This window comes from Sceloporus occidentalis, unplaced genomic scaffold (assembly GCF_023333645.1).
Source record: "Sceloporus occidentalis isolate IW3139 unplaced genomic scaffold, rSceOcc1.0.p SCAF_35, whole genome shotgun sequence".
Lineage (NCBI taxonomy): Eukaryota > Metazoa > Chordata > Lepidosauria > Squamata > Phrynosomatidae > Sceloporus > Sceloporus occidentalis.
In genome coordinates, this window is record NW_028317015.1 from 2,668,025 (window position 1) to 2,687,726 (window position 19,702).

The following is a 19,702-nucleotide window of genomic DNA, read 5'->3' on the forward strand; positions in this document are numbered from 1 at the left end:
GCCTACCTTTAGACAGGAAAGTAATAGCTCAAACACTGTCTGATGAAATCTAATGTTGTTCTATCATTTTTTTCCTTCATCGATTGCCTTAGGAGCTATCTTCTGTGATTTATGAGAGTACTAAGAGCAAGGATCAGAGGACACATCTTCAGGGGAGCAACAAGCTGTGGATGACTGCATGCTATCCCTATAGAGAAGTCCACAAGACTCGTGTTAGTGCCCCTGCGTTATTGTTTGTTGTGTTTTCTGACAATTTCCTCAAGCGTGTAATGCCACGACTAACTGGTTTTACAGAAACACTTAACAAGAACCTGCCTTTGATAATAGCCTATTAGGGAAGCAGGTTTGAATACTTCTTCTCTGTCAATACACCTTACATACACATAATGTAAATGTTAATTCATAGAAGCTTACCCTTTGCCACATAGTTTATCAGTATATATGAAATATGTACCTTTTCTATGGTGATGTCTTGCCACAGCCTTGTTTAGTTTATATTATTACAATGCTGCATCTTTACTTATGCCAACATCAAAAAAATTGCCATATTACTCCACCAAGGTGCCATTTTGTAAACTATGTTTCTCTTTTCCTGACTGGTTGGAAAAGCCAGCCAATAGGACACGTGCTTACTTACAAGACTGCCCTGGCCATCTCTGAACAGTCGGCTTACGAACATGTTACAATAATTATGGTTAAAAAAAGGTATTCTTCACCAAAAGAGAAAGGAAGCACTATGGGTAGATGTCATCAGTAAGGTGTAAGATGTTCAAAGATGACAAAAGTTCACTTTATTTCGAAAAACACCATACCTTTTTTAATGGCTGGAGAATTCAGGCACTTGAGCAATAACTTTTGTACTTTTCACTAATGTTATTTTAGAAATAAAAACCTTTTAACAACAAGGGGAGCTCACTTTTGTTTAATTGCCTTAATGTTTTAGTTTCCTACAGCATCTTACACAGGTTTGAACCATAATTCTAGCCTAGTAGCAGTTATATTTTTTTCCCAAGCATATTTCCAATGTTACTTTATGTAAATGCGAGCTCTGTTCGTATTTGCAAGCTCACATTTTCCCAGCATGGCGTTTTCATTCCATTTCAGCAAAACATTCCACTCTCCCTAGCGCCTGGAAATTGTTTTTCTGGACAGTTAATTTCTCTCACTTGTTGCCCCATCAAGATAACCTTTTAAATATAATGGTGGTAAAAGCGATCTTTAGATTCAGGTTGAATGTAAAAAAAAAATACCGTTCAGTTTAGCTGTGGAAAAAAATAAATATTGTACAAATGTTTGGGAATTTTTCCTATCATGAGGACATATGACATTCAGTGGTTATTTTCTATTTTGTAAGACAAAAAGTGAAACCGGCTGGCACTCTATGAAGATAAGAGTCAAACAATGCGTAACTAATAATTTGTTTATTTGGATAATAATTCTTTTATTTGGATTCATAGTCCTGTGTTAAAAGTTCAAAATATCAAAAATATAAGACAAAGAAACAAAATAGTACAAAAATCATACCAGCCGCCAAAACAGACAGGGGCCTTCGGTGCGAAGCAGATTTTCTCCCCTGGCGGCTGGTATGGTTTTTGGACTATTTTTTTTCTTTTTCTTATATTTTTGATATGTTGAATTTTTAACATGGGGCTACAAATCCAAATAAAAGAATTATTGCATGGACTCTAACGCGTTCAAGTTTGTTTTACAAGTGGTCACTATTCCTTCACTAGAAACCCAGACTTTCAACTAGCCATCCTAGATCCGAGAATCGAGACCTGGTAGAGTAATGGTTTAGACGTGGTAAGACATCTTTGTAACAAAGCGACGGAAAGCAACATCCCATTCACTACCTGGCTTACATGTATAAGTTTACCTGCAGGCCAAGAGAGGGTTTTGAGGCACATGCGATAAACACTGCCTACTCAAACAACATTTCTATTTGAGCATTCTATAAGACCATACATAAGCCCACCAACTACTAGATGACAGTTAAAATGTAGGAGAATAATTTTTAGCTATTCTCTGTGTTTTTCTTCATTACTGTGATAGAGATAAATGTAGTTATTGACATTGAGGGCACACTGGTGCCAGAAAAATCGCACCAACAGAAGCTAGTAAAGAAAAATTCATTTTTTTCTCGTTCCCATCTTTTTTAATTATTAAAATTATCGTCACCATTGTCACTTAAAAGATGTTGCGTTAGGAGTGCTTGGCTTCCTTATTTCAACAACAATTAGGATTTGTAACTGGCAAGGGTTACTTTCTATTGTACAGTATAATGGTCATTATTTTGAAAATATCTCATGGTTGTCAAGTGCATTGTACGATAGTAAACAGTGCTATGTTTCCCATCTGTTATATATTATAATAATGCAAACTGGGTGATTTGGGAAAATAATGTATGGCTTTCTGTATTTGCATTATACCTGTTAATGGCTCGACAAGCCTAGCAGCCACTCTTTCAGATGCATACAAAACAGAATGATGTGTACAACTGTTTTAGAATCACTTGGGAATCGCAGTTGTCAATCATGTTTCTGCTTCAAAAAGTCACGGGCTCCAGGTTTTGGACCATAATGCAATAAATAATGCTATAAATGGCAAAGTGGAAATGTAGGATATAGACTAATGATTGACGCTGCAGAATTACAGGAGGATGCGCAATGACTGTCACTAATATTCAAGAATTTCAAAGATGCCTATAAAATGGGCAACAGATTTTTCTAAAACTAACAGTATAGAAATTGTTAAGCATCAAGTGCATCAATCCCACCAAAAAACTATATGATTCAAGGTTTTGTTTCATAAAACGAGTAGGAGGAATGAAAACCAGAGAAAACACAATTGCAGAATACATGCAACATCATCAAGTTCTAACACTTCTAATGCCCTGTGGGTCTGTACCTTTTTAAACCCAAGACTATTATGTAGATAACCACGCTACATTTCTACGCATGATTTGCATTAAAACTACTCTGCAGATGTCATTAGAACACCATTACAGGTTATAATTACGCATTTATAATTGATACTCAGTTTTATCTACAACTAGATGATAAAAGGATGGAACATAAAAGCATTAAAACAAGTCACCTTGTAGCCACGGATATTCTGTACTAGTCTTTATGCGTGCATACTCATACATATTTGCTTTATGTATGACCTCCAACACATAAAATTATTAAAAATAAATACATAAATAAAACCTTTATAGGAGGGTTGTCCTAAAATAAATTATTATTTAATTGATTTGAAGGTTTAAAAATCCATGCATAACCAACAGCATTAGTATTAATGCAAATGTATATTTATTTTACATATTGTACTGTATTCTATAACACTGTCAGCAGCCACATTTTTCCTTCTATCTCCCCGATATGTCATATTGATTATTTAGGAAAAACAGGGTATTCAATGTGGATTTACAAATACAGCAAACACGTTTTCCTGAACATTATATGTTGAACTGATATGACATTTAAGTGAAATTGATTTCATCTGGAATGCAACCTAACACTTGAAATGCAAACAGACTTTCTTATAGTGTTGAGATGTAACGGGTATTGCCTGAAAAAGAAAAAAAAACGTATATCCTGGATGGAATGGTACAAAGTAGACTTGTGTATTCAAATTTGTGCAAATTGCAATTTTAACAATTCATATATTTGCAGAATCTCCAAAAACGAGGAGGAAGCCCCAACAAAGCAAACCTAAATGAAGCAAAGAGCTCATAAATTGTATTTGAACTTTGTTGGTTCTTTCACTCTCACTCACATTCTCACCTACTCACGCTCTCATTGACATTCTCTGACACTCTCATTAACACTCTCTCTCTCTGAATATCTCCATACCTTCTCTGCCAACCGCCTCCATGTCTTTCTTTGTGCCACACACCTCCGATACTTATGTTGCATGTCCTTGTTGTTCTGTCTTCGTTCTTCTTCCGATGCTCCATGGAAAATGGGCTATTGCTTCTAGTGAACTTCTACAAAATGGCAGGGATTCTGGGTAACTCCATTCTCACTAGACTTGGGCACCAGGGGGCTCTTCGTGTTCGTCTTCGTGCTCGTCTTCGGGGAAAAAAAAATCTTCGTATTCCGCGAATATTCGCCCGTTCCTGTCTTCTCTTCGGGCGAATATTCGCGGACATTCTTCGTGCTCGTTTAATCTTCGTTTTCCTCCTGGTTGCCTAGCAGGGGTTAATACGGGGTTAATAACACATCACAGCAGCAGCAGCTGCCGTGAAGGTACGTGTGTGCAGCTCTATTGGTCGTTTCGGCAGGGGGCTGGTCTGGCATCAACGAGTGAATTGCAGAACTGCAGAATGCACTTCATTCGTTGATGGCAGGCGAGCCCCCTGCCGAAACGACCAATAGAGTTGCACACACATACCGAGGTGTACTGTCCATAGATGTTTAATAAAAGAATAGGGAATATTTTACATTTTTAAATTGATTTTGGACCACTTTACATGCCTAACATTTGCTACCTATTTACAATGGCATACTTTGCAACAACCCAACTTACTTATTGGACAGGACTGGAAAATAGCAGGACTGTCCACCAAAATCTTGGGTGTGTTGGCAGGTATGCTGATGGAAAAATGTTGGACAAGAACTAAAAAATAGCTTAGGGTTAATGTACGGTTATGTTTAAGATTAGTAGCAGTGCACTGGTTTGGTTAAAGATGGATTATGTCTAAATAATAATAATTTAATTTTAATGTTTTTTTTAAAAAAAAAATAGGGGTTTATTTAAATGTATTTTAAAGTTAGATTTATTATTTAGTACTTGATTATATTTATTAAATGTTTATAGTAGCGTTACCTACCGAGCTATAACTACCTATGTGTATTTGCATTTTGCATACCTAGTTTAGCTAAATTAGATGGGACAGGACTGGAAAAAAGCAGGACTGTCCCTGAAAAAGTTGGGTCTGTTGGCAGGTATGTGGATGGAAAAATGTTATAGGGTGAAGTGTGAGTTATAGTGTTAATGTAATGCTATTAGTGAGTGAAGGCCAGGGCAAATAACAAGGAAAAGGTCCTTGTGTTTTGTGCATTGTAAGTGTGTGTGTATGTGTGTTATGTGTGATGTCACTGTGTGTTATATGTGTTATATGTGTTATTGTGTGTGTTATGTTTGGTTGGTTGTGTATCAGAAGGAAAATAATGAAATGGAAAAGGAAATGGGAAAGGCAAATGAGTGGGCAATTGGCGACCCACTCACCTGTTTCACCCCAGGGCAAAGCACCCAAACACTGTCAGTCTTAGACGTTTGGCAGCAGACTTCCAGAGCTCAGACACAAGGCCCTAGCGTAAGCTGGCCACTCCGGCGGAGGTAGCAGGCGTTGCCACACCGCAAACAGAGGCAGCCAGGGGGGAGAAACTGCCCTTACCATTAGGGACATTTTGGGCATGACTCTAGCCAGGAAGCGAACTGGCAGAGAAGAGATGCTGGCACCACCACCAGCAGCAGCATTGAAAAGGCGAATGAGTGGGCAATTGGCGACCCACTCACCTGTTTCACCCCAGGGCAAAGCACCCAAACACTGTCAGTCTTAGACGTTTGGCAGCAGACTTCCAGAGCTCAGACACAAGGCCCTAGCGTAAGCTGGCCACTCCGGCGGAGGTAGCAGGCGTTGCCACACCGCAGACAGAGGCAGCCAGGGGGGAGAAACTGCCCTTACAATTAGGGACATTTTGGGCATGACTCTAGCCAGGAAGCGAACTGGCAGAGAAGAGATGCTGGCACCACCACCACCACCACCACCACCAGCAGCATTGAAAAATTGGAAAGGCGAATGAGAGGGCAATTGGCGACCCGCTCACCTGTTTCACCCCAGGGCAAAGCACCCAAACACTGTCAGTCTTAGACGTTTGGCAGCAGACTTCCAGAGCTCAGACACAAGGCCCTAGCGTAAGCTGGCCACTCCGGCGGAGGTAGCAGGCGTTGCCACACCGCAGACAGAGGCAGCCAGGGGGGAGAAACTGCCCTTACAATTAGGGACATTTGAGGCATGACACTAGCCAGGAAGCGAACTGGCAGAGAAGAGATGCTGGCACCACCACCAGCAGCAGCATTGAAAAGGCGAATGAGTGGGCAATTGGCGACCCACTCACCTGTTTCACCCCAGGGCAAAGCACCCAAACACTGTCAGTCTTAGACGTTTGGCAGCAGACTTCCAGAGCTCAGACACAAGGCCCTAGCGTAAGCTGGCCACTCCGGCGGAGGTAGCAGGCGTTGCCACACCGCAAACAGAGGCAGCCAGGGGGGAGAAACTGCCCTTACCATTAGGGACATTTTGGGCATGACTCTAGCCAGGAAGCGAACTGGCAGAGAAGAGATGCTGGCACCACCACCAGCAGCAGCATTGAAAAGGCGAATGAGTGGGCAATTGGCGACCCACTCACCTGTTTCACCCCAGGGCAAAGCACCCAAACACTGTCAGTCTTAGACGTTTGGCAGCAGACTTCCAGAGCTCAGACACAAGGCCCTAGCGTAAGCTGGCCACTCCGGCGGAGGTAGCAGGCGTTGCCACACCGCAGACAGAGGCAGCCAGGGGGGAGAAACTGCCCTTACAATTAGGGACATTTTGGGCATGACTCTAGCCAGGAAGCGAACTGGCAGAGAAGAGATGCTGGCACCACCACCACCACCACCACCACCAGCAGCATTGAAAAATTGGAAAGGCGAATGAGAGGGCAATTGGCGACCCGCTCACCTGTTTCACCCCAGGGCAAAGCACCCAAACACTGTCAGTCTTAGACGTTTGGCAGCAGACTTCCAGAGCTCAGACACAAGGCCCTAGCGTAAGCTGGCCACTCCGGCGGAGGTAGCAGGCGTTGCCACACCGCAGACAGAGGCAGCCAGGGGGGAGAAACTGCCCTTACAATTAGGGACATTTGAGGCATGACACTAGCCAGGAAGCGAACTGGCAGAGAAGAGATGCTGGCACCACCACCAGCAGCAGCATTGAAAAGGCGAATGAGTGGGCAATTGGCGACCCACTCACCTGTTTCACCCCAGGGCAAAGCACCCAAACACTGTCAGTCTTAGACGTTTGGCAGCAGACTTCCAGAGCTCAGACACAAGGCCCTAGCGTAAGCTGGCCACTCCGGCGGAGGTAGCAGGCGTTGCCACACCGCAAACAGAGGCAGCCAGGGGGGAGAAACTGCCCTTACCATTAGGGACATTTTGGGCATGACTCTAGCCAGGAAGCGAACTGGCAGAGAAGAGATGCTGGCACCACCACCAGCAGCAGCATTGAAAAGGCGAATGAGTGGGCAATTGGCGACCCACTCACCTGTTTCACCCCAGGGCAAAGCACCCAAACACTGTCAGTCTTAGACGTTTGGCAGCAGACTTCCAGAGCTCAGACACAAGGCCCTAGCGTAAGCTGGCCACTCCGGCGGAGGTAGCAGGCGTTGCCACACCGCAAACAGACGCAGCCAGGGGGGAGAAACTGCCCTTACCATTAGGGACATTTTGGGCATGACTCTAGCCAGGAAGCGAACTGGCAGAGAAGAGATGCTGGCACCACCACCACCACCAGCAGCAGCATTGAAAAATGGGAAAGGCGAATGAGTGGGCAATTGGCGACCCACTCACCTGTTTCACCCCAGGGCAAAGCACCCAAACACTGTCAGTCTTAAACGTTTGGCAGCAGACTTCCAGAGCTCAGACACAAGGCCCTAGCGTAAGCTGGCCACTCCGGCGGAGGTAGCAGGCGTTGCCACACCGCAGACAGAGGCAGCCAGGGGGGAGAAACTGCCCTTACCATTAGGGACATTTGATTCATGACACTAGCCAGGAAGCGAACTGGCATCGAAGAGACACTGGCACCACCACCAGCAGCAGCAGCAGCAGAATTGGGAAAGGCGAATGAGTGGGCAATTGGCGACCCACTCACCTGTTTCACCCCAGAGCAAAGCATCCAAACACTGTCAGTCCTTGGCGTTTGGGAGCGGACTTCCAGAACTCAGACACAAGGCCCTAGCGTAAGCTGGCTACACCGGCGGAGGTAGCAGGCGTTGCCACACCGCAACAAGTGCAACCAGGGGGGAGAAACTACCCTTACCATCAGGGACATTCGAGGCATGACACTAGCCAGGAAGCGAACTGGCATTGAAGAGAGACACTGGCACCACCACCAGCAGCAGCAGAATTGGGAAAGGCGAATGAGTGGGCAATTGACGACCCGCTCACCTGTTTCACCCCAGGGCAAAGCATCCAAGCACTGTCAGTCCTTGGCGTTTGGGAGCAGACCTACAGAACTCAGACACAAGGCCCTAGCATAAGCTAGCTACACCGGCGGAGGTAGCAGGCGTTGCCACACCGCAGCAAGTGCAACCAGGGGGGAGAAACTACCCTTTCCATTAGGGACATCTGAGGCATGATTTCAGCCAGGAAGCGAACTGGCAAAAGATACTGGCACCACCACCAGCAGCAGCGTTGGAAACGGAAAAAGGTGAATGAGTGGGCAATTGACGACCCACTCACCTGTTTCACCCCAGGGCAAAGCATCCAAAGACTGTCAGTCCTAGGCGTTTGGGAGCGGACTTACAGAGCTCAGACACTAGGCCCTAGCGTAAATTGGCTACACCAGCGGAGGTAGCAGGCATTGCCACACCGCAGCAAGTGCAACCAGGGGGAGAAACTACCTTAAACATTAGAGAGAAAAAATTTAACTTTCCAAGCTAAGAGCTGGGTAACCCAATTTGGGCAGATTGAATTTAAGAAAGGCAATCTGCTCCATCAGATGAGGTGCCATGCGTGAGCGCTGTGGACTCAGTATGTTTCCAGTCATAGAAAACACGCGCTCACTTTGAACAGTGGTTGGCGGACATGATAGAAGCTGCTGCGCAACCCATGAGAGTGCAGGCCACACACTCTTCTTTTCATCCCAGTAGCTAAGAGGATCAACATTAGGAGCAGAAGGAACTTCACAGAGGTAAAGTTTGACCATTTCAGCAGCACTACTCTCCTTTCTGCTGCTAGCTCTGTCAGATGGTCCAACTATACTGCCAAGTGCCTCTTCCCAAAACGCAGCTGCTCCACTCAGCTGTGTTGTGCTGCTTGTGGCACTGCTGCTGATGCTGCTGCTAGGGGTAGCAGACCACATCATCTCTTCCTCCTCCTGCACCTCACCCTCCTCGGACAGCATTCCCATTTTACGCTGCCAGTCACGCACCTTGTTGACCAATTGCTCCCGGTAGCTACTGAGAACATTGAATTTCAAAGCTAGCTTTCCCTTAATTCTTGGATCACAAAGGCACGCTAGCATCATTTCGGGACTCTCTTCCATTCGCTTGCGAAGGTGTACTTTTAGCAGATCCTTCAGCTTCCTGACTATGGCTGCTACGTCAGGATGTAGAGTGCCACCTTGAACAGCCTCACGGTTTCCAAGGAACACATCCATCTTGCTGCCTAGATGGGAGAACACTGGGATTACCTGGGCCAGACTGGCAGTGTTTGAGCTTAAATTTTCTGTGGCATCCCTGAATGGTTTAAGGACTGCCACTAGCTGGGCGATCACTGTCCAATCCTCCCTATTCAATGGAGAGGTAATCCCAATATTGTGCTCTGAGGCAAGATTATGGATTGCCCTCTGCTGCTCCAAAATCCTCTCTAGCATGTCTAACGTGGAGTTCCACCGTGTACTGACATCCTGACGTAGGCAGTGTACGGGAAGACCTGACCTCTCTTGCTCTTCCCTCAAAAGTTGGCTAGCCTTAACACTATGGTGAAAGTGCCCAGCGATCTTTCTGCAGCGGGACAGAACTACTGCTGCCACATTAGTTCCTTCTGACATTGCTGCCTTCACTACAAGATGGATGATGTGGGCTGCACAGCGCACACCAACAATATGACCATCTCGCAGCGCTTTCACCATATTGGCACCTCCGTCAGTTACCACAAAACCAACTTCAACATTGGTGCCCGCCTCTGCTCCCACCCAAAGGCTAAACATTTTCCTAATCGCATGCAGAATATTTTGGGAAGTGTGCTTTTCATCCATCACTTCTGCATGGAGAAGGAATGATCGGTAGCCTGCTGCAGCAACTTCCTTAGACACACCGGGCTGCCACCAGTGTGCTGTCAAAGAAAGAAAGGCATGCTGGGCGCTAGGTGCACTCCACAAATCTGTAGTGAAATGAACACACTGACCAGCAGCCTTGGAAAGCTCCTCTTTCACTGCTGCAACACAGGACCGATACAGCGAGGGGACAATGTTCCTGCTGAAAGTGGAACGTGACGGAACTGTGTATTGTGGAGCCACAGCCGCCATCAATTGTTTGAAAGGCTCCCCTTCAATCATGGAGAAGGATGCCCCTCCAACAGCAATGAACTGACCAATAAGTCGCGTTACTTTATTGGCCTGCTGTTTGGGCATCGTTCTCTTGGAGTGGAATGCCCCAAATTCTTCCAGGGTGGGCTGGGCATGCAGTGCTCCAACCTGCCTTGGTCTCTGGCTGCCAGCACTAGTTGCTGCTGCTGCTGCTGCTGCTATTGGCTCAGAAGAAGAAGCTGTTGGGGTTTTTCCACGGCCACCAGCTATGCTGCCTGCACTAAGTTTTACCTCTGCATCTTTCCCCAATAGCACAGCGTTGTGTTGAGTGCTGAGGTGATGCTTCATGCTAGCACTGGTAAAATGGCCAGACACTTTCCCTCTGCTTATTAGCTTCCCACAATGTTTGCACTTTCCATAGCGCCCTTCTTCAACATTTTCAAAGTGCTCCCAAATTGGGGCGCGCATAGCCTTGGAGTGTGCCTTGGGTGCTGCTCTTACTGCTCGGGGTGGATGAACAGAGGCAGAACTAGTGGTGGTGGGACTGGTGGTAACAGTACTGGCCATAGTGGGACTGCTAATTGCTTTAGATTTGCTAGGTTTTGCTGCTGCTGCTGGTGGTGGTGATGGTGATGATCGTAGCGGAGAAGGTGGAGGCTCAGGGGAAAATTGTGCACTAGTCATTTGGACACTGCTCCCTGAGGAATCTGATTCCTGACCACTCATCTCCTCTACTTCCTCTGGCTCATAGTCTAGCTCTTCATTAGCCAGATCGAATGGAATTCCTGCTAGGCTGGAGCTAAGACTGATATCGTCGTGAGACTCGTGACTAGTAGTAGTGCGAGCAGGAAGAATAGACTCTGCACTTGGCCTCTCAGTCTCAGGCTCCTCTGCTACCTCGCTAGGTGGAGTTCCACTATGTGTAGCCCTCTCTCTAACTGTCTTTACAAAAATTTTGTAAGGACTTGGTGGCTTGCTAGAGGTACTAGGAGGACATGGCGTGGCGGTACCAGTGGGAACAGTAGGCGCAGCACTAGTGGTGGTAGAGGCGGGGGTGGTGGTGGTGGTGGTTTTCCCTACAAAGGAATGAGATCGCTTTGGTTTGGGACCCCTCTGAGTCTTGCTGCTAATTTGGCTCTGCTTGGTACCTTGCATGCTGCTGGTGGATGGGGAAGATGCTGCTTGGGGCAAAAGGCACTTCTTTTTAGTCACTGGGCTGGTACTACTTGTGCTACCCTTTAACTTTGAACGTGCTTCTGGTGCTTTAGGCTTTCCGTAAAAAACCATAGAGCTTGTGGGCCTAGCCGCACTACTACTGCCTGCTTTTGGTGCCTTTCCTTTACTTGATGATCCTTCAAGCAATGCTTCCCCAAATGATAAGCGAGAGCTTGGCCTACTTGGCCGACTAGACTGACGCAAAGGCTGCATCTTAGAGCTGGTGGTGGTGCTGGTGGTGGTGCTGGTGGTGGTGGTGGTGGTGGTAGATGGAGCTTGTCCCTCCTTAGTCCCAAAAGGAGGATCCATTTCAAATTTTGTGTTGTGTGTGTAGTGTAGTGTAGTGTAGTGTAGTGTAGTGTTTAAAAAACTATAAAAAAAAAAATAAAAAAATAAAAATAAAAAAAAGGAAAAACGAATTAAAGACAAAAAAATTAGAGGAAGTTCTCTTCAGTGCTACTGCTTAAAAAGTAAAACTATGCACTACTGCACTGTGCTGTGTGCAATCTGCCAAAATCCTAAAGTTATTGAAATTATTAACTCAAGATTAACTATTTAATAACTAGCAGTATTTTATTTTTAATTTGAATTTACACGGGCCTAAGAGCTTAGCCTACCACTATGCTAGCCTAAAGCTATATTTCCTTACTATAAGTCTACCTCTAGGCAGACGCTCTCAAACCCACTAAGCTAAAGTGAGGTTAAATCAGATTCAGTATATGATTTATTAATTAATATTAAGTTATATAATATTAATAGATTAGAACTAATTTACTTATATATTATGTATTATAGATAGAAGAATATAGATTATGAATTAGAATTTAGAATTAGAATTACTTATATTATAGATTATGAATTAGAATATTATTATTTATAATATATTATAGATTAAGATTAAAGAAGATTAGAATTATTTTAGTACTACAGCTAGTAGCTTGAAGCTTTGCTTAGTACAGCTCGTCACAGTCAATTTTTCTTGAAAAGAATTAGAAATAAAATAAAATGTCACAGCAAAACAGTTATCTTCACTGCTTGCTGCACTCACTAGCCCAACAAGTTCACTTCACTGATGGACTGAGGTGAGCAAAACACTAAGGGTACTTTTAATAAAATTGAAATAAAATGTAAAATAAATGAGAAAATCTTTGCAAAACAGTTAACGTCACTGCTTGCTGATCAAAAAAAAACACAGCACTTATGCGGCTGCACTCACTAGCCCAACAAGTTCACTTCACTGATGGACTGAGGTGAGCAAAACAAATGAAATAAAATGAAAGATTAATTAAGAAAAATTGACTTGGTCTCTTACTGTTGCTAAAACAAAGCACAAACTATAGAGCTGCAGCACCAGTACTAATAAGATTAGCTGAACTATACGCTAGTAGTAATTAATTAATATTATTACTTTTATTTATAGCTAATTTAATTAACTATTAAGATAAGAAAGAATTAGAGAATTATTGATATTACTGATTTTAGATTAGACACTAGTAGATGTTCTGAATGTCTACAGTACACTCTACACTAGTATACTATTACTAACTATAACTGACAAATATATATATAATTTTATAATGAATTCAATTATTAATTATATTAATTAATATTACTGATTTTAAATTAGACACTAGTAGATGAATGTCTACAGTACACTCTACACTAGTATACTATAGTATATATATATATATATGACTGACAAATATATATATATATATAAAGCTTGACCAGCACAACCCCACAGTGTCTGATACAGTAGCCCCAGCAGACACGAGGCTCATCCAGACATACTACTTCCATGTTGCTGGCTGAGGGTCATGGGATGTGCAGCAACAGTAAAGCTGCAGATGCTAGCTGTGAACTAAAATTCCCATGATTCTCAGCCAGCCAGGTGTCCACCATAATGTGGAGTAGTCCACAGCAGCAGAGATTTTTTAAATTAAAAAACGCTAATGTTAGCCTCCCTCCCAGGACCCTTACACACTGCCTTTACACACACCTGCCCATAAACACATATACACATACACTGCCTTTACACACACACATACACTGAAGTGACAGACCTTGCGCTCCCTAATGTTGAGCAGACTAGAGGGAGATTGCGATCTCCCAGCTAGTCTGCAGGCTGTAGCTGCTAATCGGGTAGCTGTGCACCCGCCCCGCAGTTGAACCTGAGGTGAGTACGGATCTTGCCTCACTGTTCCTCTGCCCCTGCAAAGCGGGACAGAGAAAGGGATAGGCGGGACAGAGACACAAAATTGTGACTGTCCCGCATAAATCGGGACATTTGGGGGGCATGCTTTGTAGAAGAGCCCAAATTATGTCTCACTTATATGTTAATAATTCTTGTTTCTGGGCCACACATATCATTGAAAGCTTTCTAATATCGTCAAACATCACCCAAAGTCATATGAGTCTATGTCCATTCACCATGGTATTAAGAGATGTATTTAAGCCTGCTCTATACATGAAATATCAAATATTTTTATACTTTGCTTAGTATGTTAATTTTTTTACACATTTATCAATGGCTTTCTTTGTATGCTTTAATGCAAAAACAAAACCTCATGAGCCATTTTAAATATTCTAATTCCCAAATACGTTTTTCTCTTCTCTGCAAGAAAAATCAAACCCTGTTTGTTACTTCAATACATTGACTTCAAAAAGGTTTTATTCAGATGTAACAAACAAGCATTGACTGAGTTTCTTTGCATGCTAATGATCGATATGTAGCGTGATTGTACAAATAGCTGGAGGAGTTGGTATTTGTTATTTTTCAGCAAATGTAATACATTCCACACATTTTATATTTGTGTGCATATTAAGAATGTCCCAGAATAAAGAAATACATCATGTATTTTCTAAAGCAAAAGCAGACATTTATACAAGTGCAAACGCATCTTAAATGTTTCGCTATATGTCTCTAACGCACTAATATTATCCTAATGTTTGATGTCTAGACATCAGCGCGGCCCCAGTGCGGCTCTGCATGCCCCTGAAATGGCTGTCGCACCAGGAAATCTCCCAGTTTCCTGGTAGGCCAGTCCGGCCCTGGTTACCAAAGCAGAAATACCATTCATCCCTAGTACCCCTGTTTAGGAGAGACTGTTTTTCTTTGGGATAGAATAATACTGGAAACTCAAAATTACTTCCGATTAAACTAACTATACTTGAAAAATATTACTGCTTAATTAGACATGGTCTTTTTTTGTCAAGGTGTCAAAGTGTACTTGCCACCAGATTTCATTTTTACCCAGTATTACAGTAGAAATGACGTATTATTTCATGTACTATGTATATAATATTTTTATCATTATCACATGTTGATATCTTTTACTGGGCCAACAATAAAAAATGTTAGCGCTCATCATAATCTTAGAAAGAGACCTCAGTGAGACCTGAAGTGACATTAAATCTTTTTCTGTGTTATCCCAATAAAAGGTATCAAGTCAAGACCAGACTAGCCATGACGTGGTGGCCCTGGCACTTTAAGGCCAGCAGTCTCCTGATGACCTATGTGTGGCTGATGGCAGATGCGCATTCTAAGCTACGTTTGTATGCTTATCTAATGTGCGGCCGGTCATATCCAGCCACTGCTGAGTGTTTAGTGCTGTCGGCCAGTGGCCCACTGGTCAGTTGCCTGCTGTGCCATATGGCCAGTACGGACCTGTATCAAGTTGAACTAAAGAATTCATTTTCTCTTGAGCTAATATTGCTATCCATTCTATTTAATACAAGAAACATAAAATATTATATAACATATTGATATATATATATATATTATAAATGTCTTCTAATTCATCTAAGTCTCTTTGTTACCCGATTATAACAGTTTTTTTGTACTAAACTAGTAAAAAGTTTGTAATTTGCTGATGAATTATTCTGGGCAATATAATAAAATTGCTTAGTAGCCAAAAGCCACACCAGGGATCTTTGTATTGACTTTGGTTTAATTTGATATGTAGTGAGTGAGAAATAAAGGTCTAATTTCTATTCTGCATGTTTAAAGATTAATATTCATGTAGGATTATGGTAATCAGATCAGATGTGTCTCTTCCATCACAGTAAGCTTACTATGTGCACTGCATATTTATGTTCTATTCTGATTTCCAGAAAGCCCTCTAGGATTAATTTGTTTAATGTTTTTTGCTATGTGGTAGTAAGAGGGACTTTCGGGTCAAATTGTATTGCATAACATTTTTTATCTATCTGATTCACTCAGTAATGGGGTGACTATCCCCTCTATAAAGTAAACCAATGAATATGTACATTTATTTTTGCGTTAATACAACATTCTGTTTAATCTATCTATGGTCATAATATCATTATATGCCTGCCCTTTGAAAGATATCCCCAGGAGATGGTAATACACTATTGCATTGTACACAGGACCAAACATTTTCTTTAGCTTGATAAAACGTTCCATGTAAATTCACTATACACCACTATTCGCATTTCAAAATTACCCACGTCAGGTGATTGTTGAAGAGTTTCCTTCAATTTGGGGAGGAATTGCATCTATATCACTTTCAACCCGAGGTAGAACCAGTCAACCGCATATATGAGGGCGATGGGTCCACATTAAATATATGAAACTGTGACCCAGAGAACAATTCATGTCCCTTGCAATGGTGAATACCATTTTTCCCCTTTTCTGCAATGACAGTATGGGAACGTGGAGCAGTTCTGTTCGATCGAGTTTGTGTCATTTTTCAACCTAATTAACCGTGTAATTATGTAACTGTGTACTCATGAGAACATGATGTAGGCTCAGGAAGCACAGCATAATCATAGAATTTTGTTTCTGGAATATAATATAAAAATGTCGTATCTTAGGTTCCACTTCCAACAAATTAGCTGGAGAATGAATTTGTCCTACGTTTGTTCATTTAAAAATGTTGATGTATTTTTTATTAGCAAGTGCCTATTTTCTGCAAAATACCATATATGTTGGATAGTTACTATTAATGCAATATGTTTTTCATTGAGATTTTCAGAAAAAAATATTTTACATAGGTACAGAAAGAAAAAGTATAATACAATATTAAATAGATGAAAAATATGAATACTGTTTAGTCAAAGAGAATAAAAAAAAAGAGAGCAAAGTGAAACCTAATAAGAGGATATGGAGAGGTAGAGAAGACAAGAAAAGAAAAACAAAAACAAAAAAAAGGGGGAAAGAAAAAAAGGAAGCGCCAAAAATTGTCAATGTTATACAAATTCCATAAGAACCCAATACACATAGTAGTTACAATTATTTATTATCTCTATATTTACGTGACATTTAGATCGTGATACACTGGTGAGTGATCTCTCACACAAGCTGCCTGAGAGGCGACAGGCCTGCCTAGAAGCAACTTGACTACAATAAAATAGGGAACACAACAGAGAAGGAACACAGCTTTTTACTCTGTCATTCACTTAAATTATTTTACATAAGTGATATTTCTGTGATGAGATATAGTACACCAGAGGATACCTTACAGCTCATTGACTTGATTGGATTGCAAGGTGACTTTGACACTCTCAAGGTGTCTTGCTGTTTAGTAAATAAAGTCATTAATCACCTTGCTATCATCATGTTCAATTGTTAGTTCATCACTTACTTTCTATAAAATGTAAAAAAAAAAAAAAGCTTGGGAATTTCAAATATAAATAAAATAAACACCATAGTAGAAAAGGTGGCTCTAGCAACTGAATTATCACTGGGACATTGGGTGAGGCCATAGCATAACAGTTAACGCTTTCAGGGAGGAAAAGCAGCATATACACAGATAGATTACTCGATCTATCCTGATATACTGTATTTAATTACTTTAATACATTATTTATGAACCAGAAACTGTTTCACGTGGAGCGTAAATTGAAACATTAATAATGTTGGAATCTGGACTTCTATGAAACCCTGCTTTATGTAGTAAAAGCATTTGGTTAATAAATAGCTACATAAAATAATAGCCATTTTTGGTATTTACGTAAGCAGAAATAACAAATTCTTAGGCTGGTGCTAAACGTCATAGATTCTATATTTAAGAAATGCACTACCCATGCTTGTTATGTGGTGGCAGTCAAATCAAATAATATGTTGGGGTTATATATTACATATGACCTTTTCCATTTGGTTCACCACATGACCCACTTGACCACAGATATTTATGGAAATATGTGTCATGTATAATGCAGGTCTGCATCATAATAGATTCATTTTTTCACAAAATTCCCCAAATACAACATACATTGGTATTCCCTAAACTTGAGTACCAGTGTCTTCTGAGTAGGGATAGGAAATGCAGGAGGTGCAACCAGGCCTTGTGGGGTTTGAAACCCAAGTTCCTGGTGACCACAGGAGAAGACCATGACAGCGCATCATGAGGAACTTACCACCCAGACAGCTCCAAACCTTCCGTGGGAGAATGTGAGGGGAAGATGAGCGTCAGGGAGAGCATCACTTTAAGAGTAAACCCTTTGGCTCTCTTTAATTAAAGAATTGCACAAAGATAATAATTTCATCCATTCGATGTATAGGTCATTTTCTATAACTTAAAATCATTGGTATAATTTCTTCTCAAAACTATCAATTATAGCCATTGTGTTACCAGCCTGCTATTATTTGCATGACAATAGAATGATAATTTCAACAGAAATAGGACAAAAGATTTTTAAAGATGAACTGTCAGATTTGAGAATTAATCTGATGAATATTAATAACAGGGAATATGTTATGTTGACAATAAATTGTTCAGTCTATGTAAGATTTTTTTGCAAACTAAAAACTAACACCTGTCTCATATTTTAATTATGATACCGCACTGTTGGCAGTTGGCCTTTTCTCCTGAAAGCCTTGTTTATTTTGTACATTTTAAAATGCTGGAACAGGGGCTTAGCTCTTGTGCAAGTCATGATAACCTGGTTTACAATTTTAAAGTCCCCTAAACCTGCTCTTAAACTTCTAAGATTAAGTCTCCTCTGCCACTATGGGAAGGAGCAACATTATTATAACCCACAGCGGTGCATGATGGCCTAACGCTTTGCCCTACAGTACAACCCACCCAACCATAACTTCTGACCTGTGAGATTGGATTAGGGCGGCCCATGATATATTTTTCCCAAGTGCCCCAGCTTGCGTCAGCCTGCCCCTGTAAAACCAGGAGATTAAAGGCAGTTAGATCCATGTCTAATTCTAAATGTTTCCACGCTTTTAAAAAAGTTGACATATTTAACTTTTTATGTTCCAATGAATATTGTAAAGTTATCATTGGTGACAAATCTTTTTTAAAGCATTAATAAAAACACTTTATTTAAACAGACAAAGATACAAAATAGAAATTCACGCTACATTCTTGTCTAACTGTAATTATTATAAATGATTCATAAAAAATGTACTATGTGTAGATTAACATGAATTAATTCACACTGCATATGTCAAGCAACGATTCGATTGATATTGCATCATGTGTGTCATTTCTCACCAGTCAGGATAGCGTAAATCATGGGAGAAAATGCTGTGACTCACAAACTTACAAAACGTAGAATAAAAATTTCAAATCCATTATCATTCCAATTCTAGCTGTCTAAATTCTGCTATGGAAGATAACTTTTAAATCATGTCCCTCACCCTTCTTATATCCTGTCTTGAATACTATTTACTATTTATTTTTTTTTAATATATATAAGTACGCTTTAAAGTGCCTTCACCATTAGTGTTAATGGTTTTAACAGCATTAATGGTCTTTCTCCAAAAAGTTGATGGAGAAATTTGTTGGAAATTTTGGAGATTGTCCATTGTTAATAGTAAATACCTTTCAAAGTCTTTGGAGGTTCATCAGCTAAACCAGGGATTACCTAAAAGTTAAATTGACCAATTTCATTAAATAACCATAGTGAGCTTCTGCCACATGAAGAGCCTGGCTGGCTCCATATAGTGTGTAGTGAAATTGTTGAGATTTATAGAAAGTCACCCCAAAGATTAAATTACATAGAATGTATGGATCATCCCTCTTTCAGGAGAAACTTCATAATGTATGGTAAATAAACCCCTTTATGTGGCCTATATTAGCAGTGGGCTATCAGCTACTAAATCCTGCCCTGGATTATGATTCCCACACAAGACAGCAAAATTGGGGAAGAGTCTGCCCCAAAAGGGTATGTTTCTGGCTTTAGTGGTATAAGATCTCTTCACATTCTTTCCTTGCA